This window comes from Zootoca vivipara, chromosome 5, assembly GCF_965207765.1.
Source record: "Zootoca vivipara chromosome 5, rZooViv2.hap1.1, whole genome shotgun sequence".
NCBI classification, from domain to species: domain Eukaryota; kingdom Metazoa; phylum Chordata; class Lepidosauria; order Squamata; family Lacertidae; genus Zootoca; species Zootoca vivipara.
In genome coordinates, this window is record NC_142588.1 from 26,271,771 (window position 1) to 26,284,267 (window position 12,497).

The 12,497-nt window shown below is 43.5% G+C and overlaps 1 protein-coding gene across 2 annotated transcripts in view; it reads left to right on the forward strand.

Annotated features, from left to right (window-relative positions):
* TET1 (tet methylcytosine dioxygenase 1) overlaps positions 1–12,497 on the forward strand; it is a 75,639-nt gene that overhangs the window by 1,256 nt on the left and 61,886 nt on the right. Inside the window, exon 1 of one of the 2 annotated variants that reach the window (XM_088669531.1) lies at positions 6,434–6,675. The exons of the other annotated variant lie outside the window; for it this stretch is intronic. The gene's annotated coding sequence lies outside the window, so the exon portion shown is untranslated. Of the gene's footprint in view, positions 1–6,433; positions 6,676–12,497 lie in introns of those variants that run through there. 2 annotated transcript variants of the gene reach the window in all.

A 12,497-nucleotide genomic window follows, 5' to 3' on the forward strand; every position in this document is an offset into this window, starting at 1 on the left:
CACTATACAGTGGAACCTCGGTTTATGAACACCTCGGTTTATGAATTTTCAGTTTATGAACGCCGCGGACCCATCTGGTACGGATTAATTCACTTTCCATTACTTTTAATGGGAAAGTTCGCTTCAGTTTATGAACAGACTTCCGGAACCAATTACACCCATGTTTCAGTTTATGAACGCTTCAGTTTAAGTACTCCGCGGACCCGTCTGGAACGGATTAATCCACTTTCCATTACTTTCAATGGGAAAGTTCGCTTCAGTTTATGAACGGTTACTCCGCGGACCGTCTGGAACAGATTAATCCACTTTCCATTACTTTCAATGGGAAAGTTCGCTTCAGTTTATGAACGCTTCAGTTTATGAACAGACTTCCGGAACCAATTGTGTTCATAAACCGAGGTACCACTGTATAAAAGGACTTTGTGCTATTCTGCTCTTTCCATTAAGAGTTTTCAGCTGAATCAGCTCGGTATCATGCCTTCCAACTGTTGGCAGATCTGGGTACAAAAAAGTGCACAGAGTACTTAAAAAAAGAAAAAAGCCTCCCTCCCTTTGTGTAACATCTTGCCTTAATGAAGATTTTCCTGATTACATTATAGTTTTTGTTTTTATTATGTATTTGTGGTTTTATATCTTGATTTTATTCAGTGAACCACCCTGAGACCTCCTGGTATAGGCCTGTATATAAATTCAATCAATCAATCAATAAAGGTGTTGTCCAATGTGAAGCTATATATAAGGGGTGAGGTGGAACACCCTGTCACCATCACCTTCACATTTCATTACTTGGTTAAAATGTTTTCTTTAAACTAAATTTTTTTGGAATGCATTTATTTATGCCTCTTCAAAAAGCCCTTATGAAAGAGGTAGAGATAAATGCTGTCCACACATTACCATTTGTTCCAGCTCCAGTGTGCTCCCACCACTGGTACATTAGTCTCTCTTTAGCCACAATTCATGTGTATTTTTGTGTTTCTTTGTACTTGTGTTTGATGCACAAATACTTGTGTTTGATGCACTTCCCCTCAAACCAGCTTCCATCCAGTTTGAAAATGTAAACCACAAGCTGAGGTGTGTACATTTGAGACAGCCATTGTGCATGGGCAGATGACAGCTCTGATGAACAGGAGGGACAGGGACATGGAGATACATGTCAGGTAATGTGCATCAAATGAAGATGTCCCCACTCTCTCTCTGCTGTGTACAGCAATGTTTAAAAGTATTTGAAAGGGGGGGGGATTACTTTGCTGCATTTTAAGCTGCTAATGTGTACATAGCCATAGATTAGATAGCTAAAATGCAGTTTGAGCCATGCCATACAAATCTCCAAATTCAAAGTGAACAAATGAAAGATTGTGGCAATTAACACTTTAAAACAGTAAATACATTTCAGTATTTACACTGGTGTTCCTTGTAAGGGATAGATAAAATTTAAAGGGGAGAGGAACAAGCACTTTTTTTTTTGCAACAACAGACACAGGAACACAGCAAAGGGGGACTTTCAGATCCAATTCTAATGGGATACCTTGCAGTCAGTGTTGAGCCTTGCTGCATCTAACCTTTGAAGTTATGTGCTAGGTAGGTAACTTATTTTGCCTTTTTACAGATGAGGATCTGAAGCTGAGGGAAGCTGGGATTTCTCCCAGGCTGCTTAGTGCATCCATGGTAGATGAACCCACTCATTCAAGTCCAAGCCTAAGAAGCTGCTCACTGGACCATTGTTGTTGTTGTTTAGTCGTTTAGTCGTGTCCGACTCTTCGTGACCCCATGGACCATAGCACGCCAGGCACTCCTGTCTTGCACTGCCTCCCGCAATTTGGTCAAACTCATGTTCGTAGCTTCGAGAACACTGTCCAACCATCTTGTCCTCTGTCGTCCCCTTCTCCTAGTGCCCTCAATCTTTCCCAACATCAGGGTCTTTTCCAAGGATTCTTCTCTTCTCATGAGGTGGCCAAAGTATTGGAGCCTGAGCTTCACGATCTGTCCTTCCAGGGAGCACTCAGGGCTGATTTCCTTAAGAATGGATAGGTTTGATCTTCTTGCAGTCCATGGGACTCTCAAGAGTCTCCTCCAGCACCATAATTCAAAAGCATCAATTCTTCGGCAATCAGCCTTCTTTATGGTCCAGCTCTCACTGGACCATACTCCACTCTTAAGGATGCTGTTTCAAAACTGCAGAAACACAGCTCATTGGAGAGATCTGGTTTACTTATTCAATTTGAAATAGATCACCTTTTTCTGTTCAGTGGGACTGATGTGCTGAAAATTAAAGGTCTCATGATCCTGTTTCTGAATGTGACATTTCCCACATAAGACTCTAGTCTCTTAAACTACAGCCTGTCCTAATGGAGCATGACCCTCAACATGGCAATTGCTGCTGTAGTACAGACATCATTTTGATGTATGTGAGAGTACCAGAGTACCGTATGTTTTATAGCAGGGGTCAGCAAACTTTTTCAGCTGTGGGCCGGTCCACCGTCCCTCAGACCTGGGGGGGGGGGGTTGGCCTATATTTTGAAGGGGGGGGGTGAACAAATTCCTATGCCCGGCAAATAACCCAGAGATGCATTTTAAATAAAAGGACGCATTCTACTCATATAAAAACACGCTGATTCCTGGACCGTCCACTGGCTGGATTTAGAAGGTGATTAGCCCAGATCCAGCCCCCGGGCCTTAGTTTGCTTACCCATGTTTTATAGGAAGGAAGTGTTGCAAGAAGATAAAATATACACACAACACTGTTGAAAAATATAAGCAGGGCCTATGGGAAGTTCTTGCTTTATATTTCACTCAGGATGAGGCACTTTCTTAGAACTTCCATCACCTTTAATTCTTCCATCAATGGTTTTCTCACACCCATACTTTTGACTTTATAAAAGGTCTTTGTGCTATTCTGCTCTTACCATAAAAGAGTTTTCAGCTAAATCAATAGCACACCATGCCTTCCAACAGTTGGCAGATCTGGTAGAATTGCATAGAGTCCTTTTAAAAAAAAGGACATGGCATTTGCACTGTGGCCCCACATTTACGAAACTTCCCCACTCATCATGGAGAGGTGTGTCTAGCCCACTCCCTGCTTTCATTTAGGTGGGCTTTAAATACGTTTCTTTTTCAATCTGTTCTTTATTTGTATGGTGAGTTGGACTTTAAACTGTCATTCATTTCTGTTTTAAAAAAGGCTATGGCTTTTTACTGGTTTAATTGGAAACAGTTGTAGCCTGCTGTTGACACTGATTTAGACACTGGTTTCAAGTGTTATTACATTAACTGTATTAGCCTATAAATGATTTTATTGATAAATAAATAAGTAGATGTAAATAGCATTGGCAAATTTTCATTTCAGAAGGTTATTCCTCAGTAACATAAATAAATAAATGCACTCTCAATCCCTGCACATTTCTGAAAACAAGGCTTAGTGAAAACCAAAAAGTGTTAATATTCTGCCCATCTTAGTTTTCTATATAATTTGTATATACTTATTTATATTTAGTCATCACTGCCTCCAGTGAAATGGCAATCCTTCTCTGCAAGGTGATGTCACTAGTTAATTGTGCTCTGCTGGATGCTTTTGTGGGCATAAACTGGTACCCATTCAAATGGTGTGTGTATGGATCAGATCCATTAATGCGCATTTACTGAGGTATGTGACAGGGATAAAACCATGCATACAAATAAGCATCAAGGTTATAAAATGGGTTATAAATCGAATAAGAAACAAGGTGTCAAGGTACTGTAATCTCAGTATTAAATCCCATAACTGACAAACTATACTTGCTTGTCCTGTAAATAATATTTGGCTCTACAATTCTCTTTAACTCTGAATGTGATGTAAGCTGATGTCATGCTTCATTAGTGGTTCATACTAGTGCAGATGTTTGGGAGGTTGTTTTGTTTTAACTAACTATTCTTCAAATGAAGGGTGATATATAAATTTTAACAAAACCACCACCACCTTCTGATCTATGGTTACACCTCCCATCCCCTTTTGCAAAAGTACTTTAGTTAGGGTGCCCTCTTAACAGGCAAAATATTTGGTCATACCCAGCACAGATAAACACAGGCAGCAGCAACTACTTTTCAGGACAAAGAGAACAATAGTTAAATCTAAGGTTGCCAGACTCAATAGAGGACAGGACTTCTGTGCCTTTAATTGCCCTGCTCACTTTTGAGTCTGGAAACCTTAAAGAGAAACCAGCAGACCCTTTGCTTGGGAATTAAACAAAGGGTCTGCTGGTTTATCTTTAAGGTTTCCAGACTCAAAAGAGAGCAGGGCGATTGAAGGCACAGAAGTCCTGTCCTCTATTGAGTCTGGCAACCCTAGTTAAATCGGAGGACAACAGCAATGTAATGCTTTACAACTGAAGTCAAAGTGAGAGCAAAGTACTCCCATATGGAAATGCGAACATGGTTATGAATATTATAAGGTGTGATGCTTTCTCGCAGCTCACCTGAATACTTTCCACTATGTTGGGAAACAATAGTTAGATATATACTGAGTTATATTATTTGACCTGTAAAGGGTAAAGGGGCCCCTGACCATCAGGTCCAGTCGTGTCTGACTCTGGGGTTGCGGCGCACATCTCGCTCTATAGGCCGAGGGAGCCGGCGTTTGTCCGCAAACAGCTTCAATTACTTTATAGCTGCCAGCTAGCTGGGGGAGAGGGAGGAGAAGCCTAGCCTGTTGCACTTTTCTGTTTTAAACCACAACTTGGTATGGATAAATCAGCAGGGGAAGTTTTTAAATGCTCATCACATGGCTAATATATGGAAATTGAGCTGCTGTCAAAGCATGGAGTAAAACAAAAATTGGTAACAGGCACTGGTGATGCTAAATTACCTTAAGTATCTAGTGCTGTTTGTCTTTTGCAAAGGGACAACAGAAAACCAGTAGAAAGCCTCCAATAAGCATATTTATGCTTTAATTGGTGGGATTGGATGCAATTATGTAGTACAGCCAATCCTTGTTGTTCATGTGCATTAGTAACTTCATCTAGGTTGGTTTCAACAGCTGCAGGAGGCTATGTATATAAATTGTGGTGGTTTGAGCATTGGGTTTAGGCTAGGAAGACCAGGGTTCAAATCTAATTAGATGAACTTTGGCAACTGCTCCTTTCAGCCTAACAGGATTGTTGTGATGATAAAAGCAGAGAGAAATGAACTATATGAGCAGGCATTGATTGTGTGGTCTCTGTGACTGGCTTTTTACTTCTAGCTTAGAAGAGGCATGTAAGTTTTTTGTTGTTTTGATGGTGGTTGTATCAACCACAGTGTTGCAGAATGCAAAGTGCTTGGCTGCAGGGAGAGGTCCTTCTCTGTGGTGGCACCACAGCTATGGACCTAACTCCCAATGCACCTGAATCGAATCTCTCTGTTGCAGGCAATAATAATTGAGCACTGACAGCACCAAATTATTTTACAGTCTGATCTTAAGAAGAATTAGGCATGGCTAAATCAGTTTAACTAAACAGGAATAATCATTCCCAACAATACTTAAGATCAAACTTTGGAGTGAATATTATCGTGTGCATACATTCATTTTTAAATAAAAGGCCATTACTGTAAAAGCTTTCTGCTGGAGGGTGGCTTTGAGTATCTGTATACAGTGGAATCTCAGTTTATGAACACCTCGGTTTATGAATTTTCAGTTTACGAACGCCGCAGACCCATCTGGAACGGATTAATTCACTTTCCATTACTTTAAATGGGAAAGTTCGCTTCAGTTTATGAACGCTTCAGTTTATGAACAGACTTCCGGAACCAATTACACCCATGCTTCGGGTTAAGTACGCTTCAGGTTGAGTACTCCGCGGACCTGTCTGTAACAGATTAATCCACTTTCCATTACTTTCAATGGGAAAGTTCGCTTCAGTTTATGAACGCTTCAGTTTATGAACAGACTTCCGGAACCAATTATGTTCATAAACCGAGGTACCACTGTAAATGGCATGTGCTTTTGTGACTGTTCCTTCTGTTCTCGTGCTTATGTTTTTAAACATGTTACAAGTTTTGTGTGCAACAAGCAATTAACAAATATCATCATCATTGTTATTAATAAAAATTTATGTATTTGGATTTTGTGGAGTGCTAGAGCCATTTAACACTAGGGAATATTTGTCCCACATGTGAACAGTGTTAAACTGCAGGAAATACAGTAAGCCAAATGTATATTCTAGCCATTTCTTTTTGCATCATTCGATGCATTTGAATATTAGAACAGTTTTATGCCTGATTCTTCAAAACGTAGGGGGGGTGTTTCTTTCCTCCCACCTTTGTAGACCTAAGCACTATACTGTGCAGGGCGTCTTGAGTGAAACTTTAAAAGTTGCGCTAGTCAGTGGCCCCAAGAGTCCGGGGTCGAGAGGTAAGCAATCCGACTCCGGAGTTGCGATCCAGCTCGCATCTTACTTTTCACTAGGAGGGCTCCGTCCAGCTCGAAAGCAAAGCGCAGCCTAGCCTCCCTCTCGGAGGGTCTGTCCGGGGAAGATATAACCTTCCAGGAAGAGCACGTTTTATTCCCCCATTGCTGGGTGCGGGGGGTCTCCATATTCCACCTAGGTGCTTATTTTCCTTCCTTCAAGGATGAGCCATGAAAGTTTCCTTGCTGTTTTGCAGCTGTGGATTGCAAAGTCATGCGCCTTTTCCTGTTAGTATCTTATTGACAACGCAACGAGCCTGGTACGTATTAAGGGATCTGTTCCCAGAGAAGCTAATGGGGTGGGGAGGGGATGGTGGAGAAGCAGCCTCGCTTAGTATGCGAACTTTCCTTGTCTGCCCAGCGGGTTGGCGAGAAGAGCCCATTCCGAAAAGTTGGCTGCACTTTCCTCCAGGCTAGACGTGGAGAAGCGGAATGCAATTAAAAGTTTGTGGAACCCTGAGAAAAGTGCCAGGGAGGTTTCTGCTGCTGGTTGCGGGAGGGAAAGGAGGACCGAGAACTTGGCAGTTTGCACCAGTTAGGAGGGGGGAAAAAAGATCCCCACATTTATATTTTTTTAATTAAAAAAATCCAAAATCCTCCACAAGGTCGGATCTGTGACCGCCTTAGTGCAAGTTTGCCTTGAAGGAGCCCAAGTCTGTCCGGAAAAACCCGCCAGGCAAGCAAAACTGCCTCATATTTGCATACAAAGGGGTTGGGGGCCAGACTGTTTTAACGAAACTGGCTATTTTTCTCAAGCGTTTGCTTTTTGGGGAAAAGGAAAGGTCAAACTTCTCGAACTGGCCTTTAAACCCACCCCCCCCCCGGTTTGCTTAAACTGCATTACTATTGCTTTTAAAAGCAAAAAACACACACCACGCAATGGGTTAAGCTCTGCTGTATATCTCGATTTCCCAGCAGTGCATCTAGGCTGATCTCAGTAGAGTTAATTAATCATCGCACTGTCGTCAATTTAAAATCGAATTTAACCCATTGTTTGGTTCCTCGGCAGCCCTTGTGAGCAGTTGTACAATGATGAGAGCTGTAGGCCACCGCTGGCTTCTACCTCCTGCAGAAATAAATCCCACTCCAGGAAGCCATCTGCTTGAAACAAGAGCAGAGGCAACGGCTTGGTCCTCCCCCTTCCCCCTCTCGCTGCTGATATCTCGCTTGGGGGTGGGGTCCGGGGGGGAATGAGTTTCTCTATATGTCAGTAGTATTGCTCAACAGGCCAGCTTGTTTAAAAGCCAGTTCGGAGGAGAAGCGGGCAGGAGGCTTGCCTCTGCATACTTGCCTCCAGAGTCCCCATTTGAGCGCAGGAGGCTGTCCATTTGCATACGACCCCCCCCCTTGCAAATGCAACTGCCCCTGGAGTACGTGCAGATGCAAAAAGTCAGGAGGGAGGCCAGTCGTCTTGTCACTGCATAAGCCTGAGTCATGAGCGAGCAGTTCTCTGTTCTGCTTCCCTAAAAAACAGATCAGGGGCTGCAGAATCTCCTCAGTCTGAAGGGTCCTGACAGCAAGGGGCTTTTAGCAAGACACACTGGTCCTTGTATTTTGCGGGGGCTGTAGCATTTCTCCTTGCAGAAAGGCGAGGGCCTTTCAGTTGTTTGAAAAGGGGGAAGATGTGCATCCGATCCCTGCCGTCCGCACAGTGTCTGTAAATGCACACACGCTGACTTATCTGTGTGCCCCTTGCCCAACCACATCGCAGACAGCGGAATTGCAAGATGTGCACAGTGTCTAGAATTGCGCTTTTGAGCCCACCAGGGAAAATCTCTGCCGCTTTCAAGGTACACACTTCCTGGTTTTAATACCCAAGTGTTGCATTTATTGCAGATGAAACTGCCATTTGAACTTGTCCATATTACTCCAATATGAATTGTGACAGGGAGACACGTGTCCTCAAGCGCATGGGGAAATGGATAGGGGAGCTGTGATTGGCCGTTGTTCCCATTTGCGCACCGCATGTTTGGAGGCGTGTGTGTTTCCTTCCCACTTCATGTGCTTCTCATAGCAGACACCGCTGGAATGCAGTTCTAACTGGCAGATCACATATTAAATGTTATATTTGCAATAGCTTGTTAATTGTGATATAAGCAGGGATATAAGTCTTTGGAGCAGCTCTATCCTACAGCTGCTTGGATTTTTGATATGTTGCACTTTGTGCAGGATGAATAACATTTCTGAACATTTTCTTCTCGGCACGTTTGAATAGGGTGAACACCCGAAGGTGTCTCTCCCTTGCATGTTTACTGTGTTTATTCCTGGATGGTTCTATAATGTGCAAAGTGGTTCTAAAATCTTGTGGGAACAAATGGATTGATTGGAGTTGCATTGACGAGCACTCATTTGCCAAAGCCAAATGAAAATGTTCCATTTCTAAAAACACAGATATGTAATAAGCAAGTTGTGAAACTTGAGAGATTCAGTCATCGTGGCTTAAAATATAATTTACATAAAAAATGTAGATTTGAAAATGGACGGAACCCATTAAAAAAGTTGTCAGTGTAGCCCACAGCCCATCCTTAAGTAATTTATGTGTAATGGCTTTGTGCATAGATCACTTGGATGTAGTGACAAAAGAGATGTTGGTACTAAAGCATTGCTTAGTGAGAACAGTAATTGTATTAAATCTTGAAGCAGTGGGTAGATTTACTGGCAGTTTTGTATTCCGATGAAACCATGATTGTATTTTGCCCCAGACGGAGCATAAGGCAAAGGAAAACATCTCTTAGGCTTGATCTGCTCTAAGATTTTCCTTGTGAGAGTCAATGTCAGTTTGAAACACATTTGTGCCTGTAAGTTGTTTGCTTTAGGCAAGCAGATGCATTGAGCTTCAGAGAACCTACAGCAAAATGCCTTCTGGTGCTTCCATGACTTCGGTGCCACCACTGGCAGCAACAATAGCAGTCAGCAACAATGCTCTTAATAAACTCTTGACACCACTGCCAGGACCTTAGAGTGCTGGAATTTTTTTTTTAAGGGGGATCTCACAGCAGATATCACTGGTGGGTCCCTGCAGCTGCTCAAATATGTTTTGTGATGAAGCCAGCTTGAGGGAGAAGCTCACTAGCCTAGACTGAGCTGTGGATTCTTTGGTTCAGGGTTCACCAGTCTTTATGGGCCCATGGACACATTTTGGAATTTTGAGAAAGCGACAGAGTTTCCACCCCCCTCCTCTCTACCAACAGATAGAAACAGAAAGTGCGCCTGGCCACACATGCGTTTTGCTTTTCCACAGGGTCTGAGTAAAAATCAGGTCTAGTAGAATTAAATTTTATCTTCTTGAATCTGCATGATTTGATATGTTTTTCCTGAAAACAACACCCATCAACTTTACATTGGTACATAGTAAAAAATTGCAGTTCCCCATGGGTTTTCATGACTATTGCACAGGGGACCAACAAAACCACCAACAAATCACAGGACACATATGCGGACACAGATGAATGAATCAATTTATTTATTTATTTATTTTGGGGGGGGGGAGGAGAACGTGTAAAACTATGAGGAGCCATAAGGATCTGTGAATTGGCTCCATGCTTATGCACCACTATGGCAGCACTAGGAATTGTGATTTGATTTTTTTTTAATGGTGAAATTCATAGTTGATAAAAGTCCGCTTTAAGTGAATGGTGATTATTGGGAGGCCCAATTACCCCAACGTACCCACCTGGCTCCAGAAGAAAGGAGGTCTAGGTGGCCTTCCTTGTCTTGCTTCCTTGTTCTTGACTTCACATCAGCCACAAATTCACTGAGGGGAGCCAGTCTTCTCTCAGCCTTGGTGGTTCTTGTTAGCATCCATCTGTCTCGAGAGACAATGGAGTGCACCTGCGGGGGTGAAATCAAACCGCTGCATTAGCAGTACCAAAGTCGCAAGTCTGGGCAGTATGTATGGAGATCCTAGGTTGTCCAGACGACAAGAACCCACTGTCGGCCTTGCTGATGTGGTCCAAAGGAAAGCAGAGCAATACATTTGGCACCAGCTTGGCTGCAGGAGTTGCCGGAAGGAGGTTACGAGGCACCATCCAACTGCCTTAGGGACTGTACTCTGTATTTGTGTAGGGTTTACTCCTTAGCATTTTGATCTCACAAAGATATGCTACAAGGTTTATGGTCAGAATTTGGGTTACCTTTCCAGGTTGACAAGCCCCATCTGCTCCTCATCTCCCCCTCTACAGCATGTGCAGAAACCGCCTTCTTGACCACTGGTCCCACTATGGGTCTCATCCTCTCAGTTCACCAGAGACTGTCTTCACATGCAGGGAAAGTTCCAAACTCACTGAATGATCTATTGGCTACCCTTACCTTACCCTTGCTCCTGCCAACCTAGCAGTTCGAAAGCACGTCAAAATGCAAGTAGATAAATAGGAACCGCTACAGCGGGAAGGTAAACGGCGTTTCCATGTGCTGCTTTGGTTTGCCAGAAGCGGCTTTGTCATGCTGGCCACATGACCTGGAAGCTATATGCCGGCTCCCTCGGCCAATAATGCGAGATGAGCGCGCAACCCCAGAGTCGGTCACGACTGGACCTAATGGTCAGGGGTCCCTTTACCTTTACCTTTTTACCTTACCCTTACCCTTACCACAGTGGGTGGCACTGTGGTCTAAACCACAGAGCCTAGGGCTTGCCGATCAGAATCCCCATCAGAATCCTGTTGTTCAGTCCCAGCTCCTGCCAACCTGGCAGTTCGAAAGCACGTCAAAGTGCAAGTAGATAAATAGGTAGGAAGGTAAACGGCGTTTCCGTGCGCTGCTCTGGTTCGCCAGAAGCAGCTTAGTCATGCTGGCCACATGACCTGGAAGCTGTATGCCGGCTCCCTCGGCCAGTAAAGCGAGATGAGCACTGCAACCCCAGAGTCATCCGCGACTGGACCTAATGGTCAGGGGTACCTTTACCTTTACCTTTACCTTGCTTAGCTGCCGGTCAAAGCCATTTCCGGGGGTATGGCTGCTGTCACACACTGACAGCTTCTAGGAGCCACAGGTGAGTGCAGGGTGGGGACCAAAGGTAGACAAACTACCCCAGGAGGACCATGACATGTTCCCTTCCCCTAACACCCCCTACATCCTGCTCAGCCTTGGTAATCCATCTGTACAGTGGTACCTCGGTTTAAGTACACAATTGGTTCCGGAAGTCTGTACTTAACCTGAAGCGTACTTAACCAGAAACAAACTTTCCCATTGAAAATAATGGAAAGTGGATGAATCCGTTCCAGACGGGTCTGCGGAGTACTCAACCTGAAGCGTACTTAACCTGAAGTATGAGTGTAATTGGTCCTGGAAGTCCGTACTTAACCTGGAGCGTACTTAACTTGAAGCGAACTTTCCTATTGAAAGTAATGGAAAGTGGATTAATCCGTTCCAGATAGGTCTGCGGAGTACTTAAACTGAAAGTACTCAAACCTAAGCTTATATGGCATTCACAGTAAGCTGCGTTTAACATAGCAAAGTTTTACTTCTGAGCAAGAATGCAGAGGACTGCACTGTTAGCAAACTAATATCCTGACCGCCTACTTCCCCTCCCTCCCCAACTCATTTTTTTAAGGCTAATTCATAACTGGTTCCATAGTGAAGCCTGTATGTGCTGAGGAAGTGACAGGGTGTGAAGTGACAACTTGCACAGCTTGTGCATAAAACTACAATTTCTGCAATTCAGTGCCTGATACTTTTTCCCTTTTAAATTCAGTGTTGTTTTTAATTTGGTTAGCTACGTTCGGGGAATATATGATCCCTTCCTCCTTAAGCCTAATAGGAAGCTCTGTTCTCTTTTACTCTCCTTTTCTATTTCCCCCCCTCCCCCAACTCCAAATACAACTCTTTTTCTAAAAAAAATCCCCCCTCTCTTAAGCCTAGCCTGTCCTTTTCTTAGGCAATTGGTCATGTGACTTTGGCTTAAGCATAGCATAGCCCTGTGCCTCTGATAGTTACTATCAGTGGCATCTCCTCTTGGCAGTAGGTTAACCCTTTCCTGGCCAGGCTTGGGAAACTCTTGACTTCTCCACAATTATGTTAGAAGTTCTGCATCTAGGAATCTAATACATGCACACTTTGGACTCAGTTGAACACAGTGGGATTTACT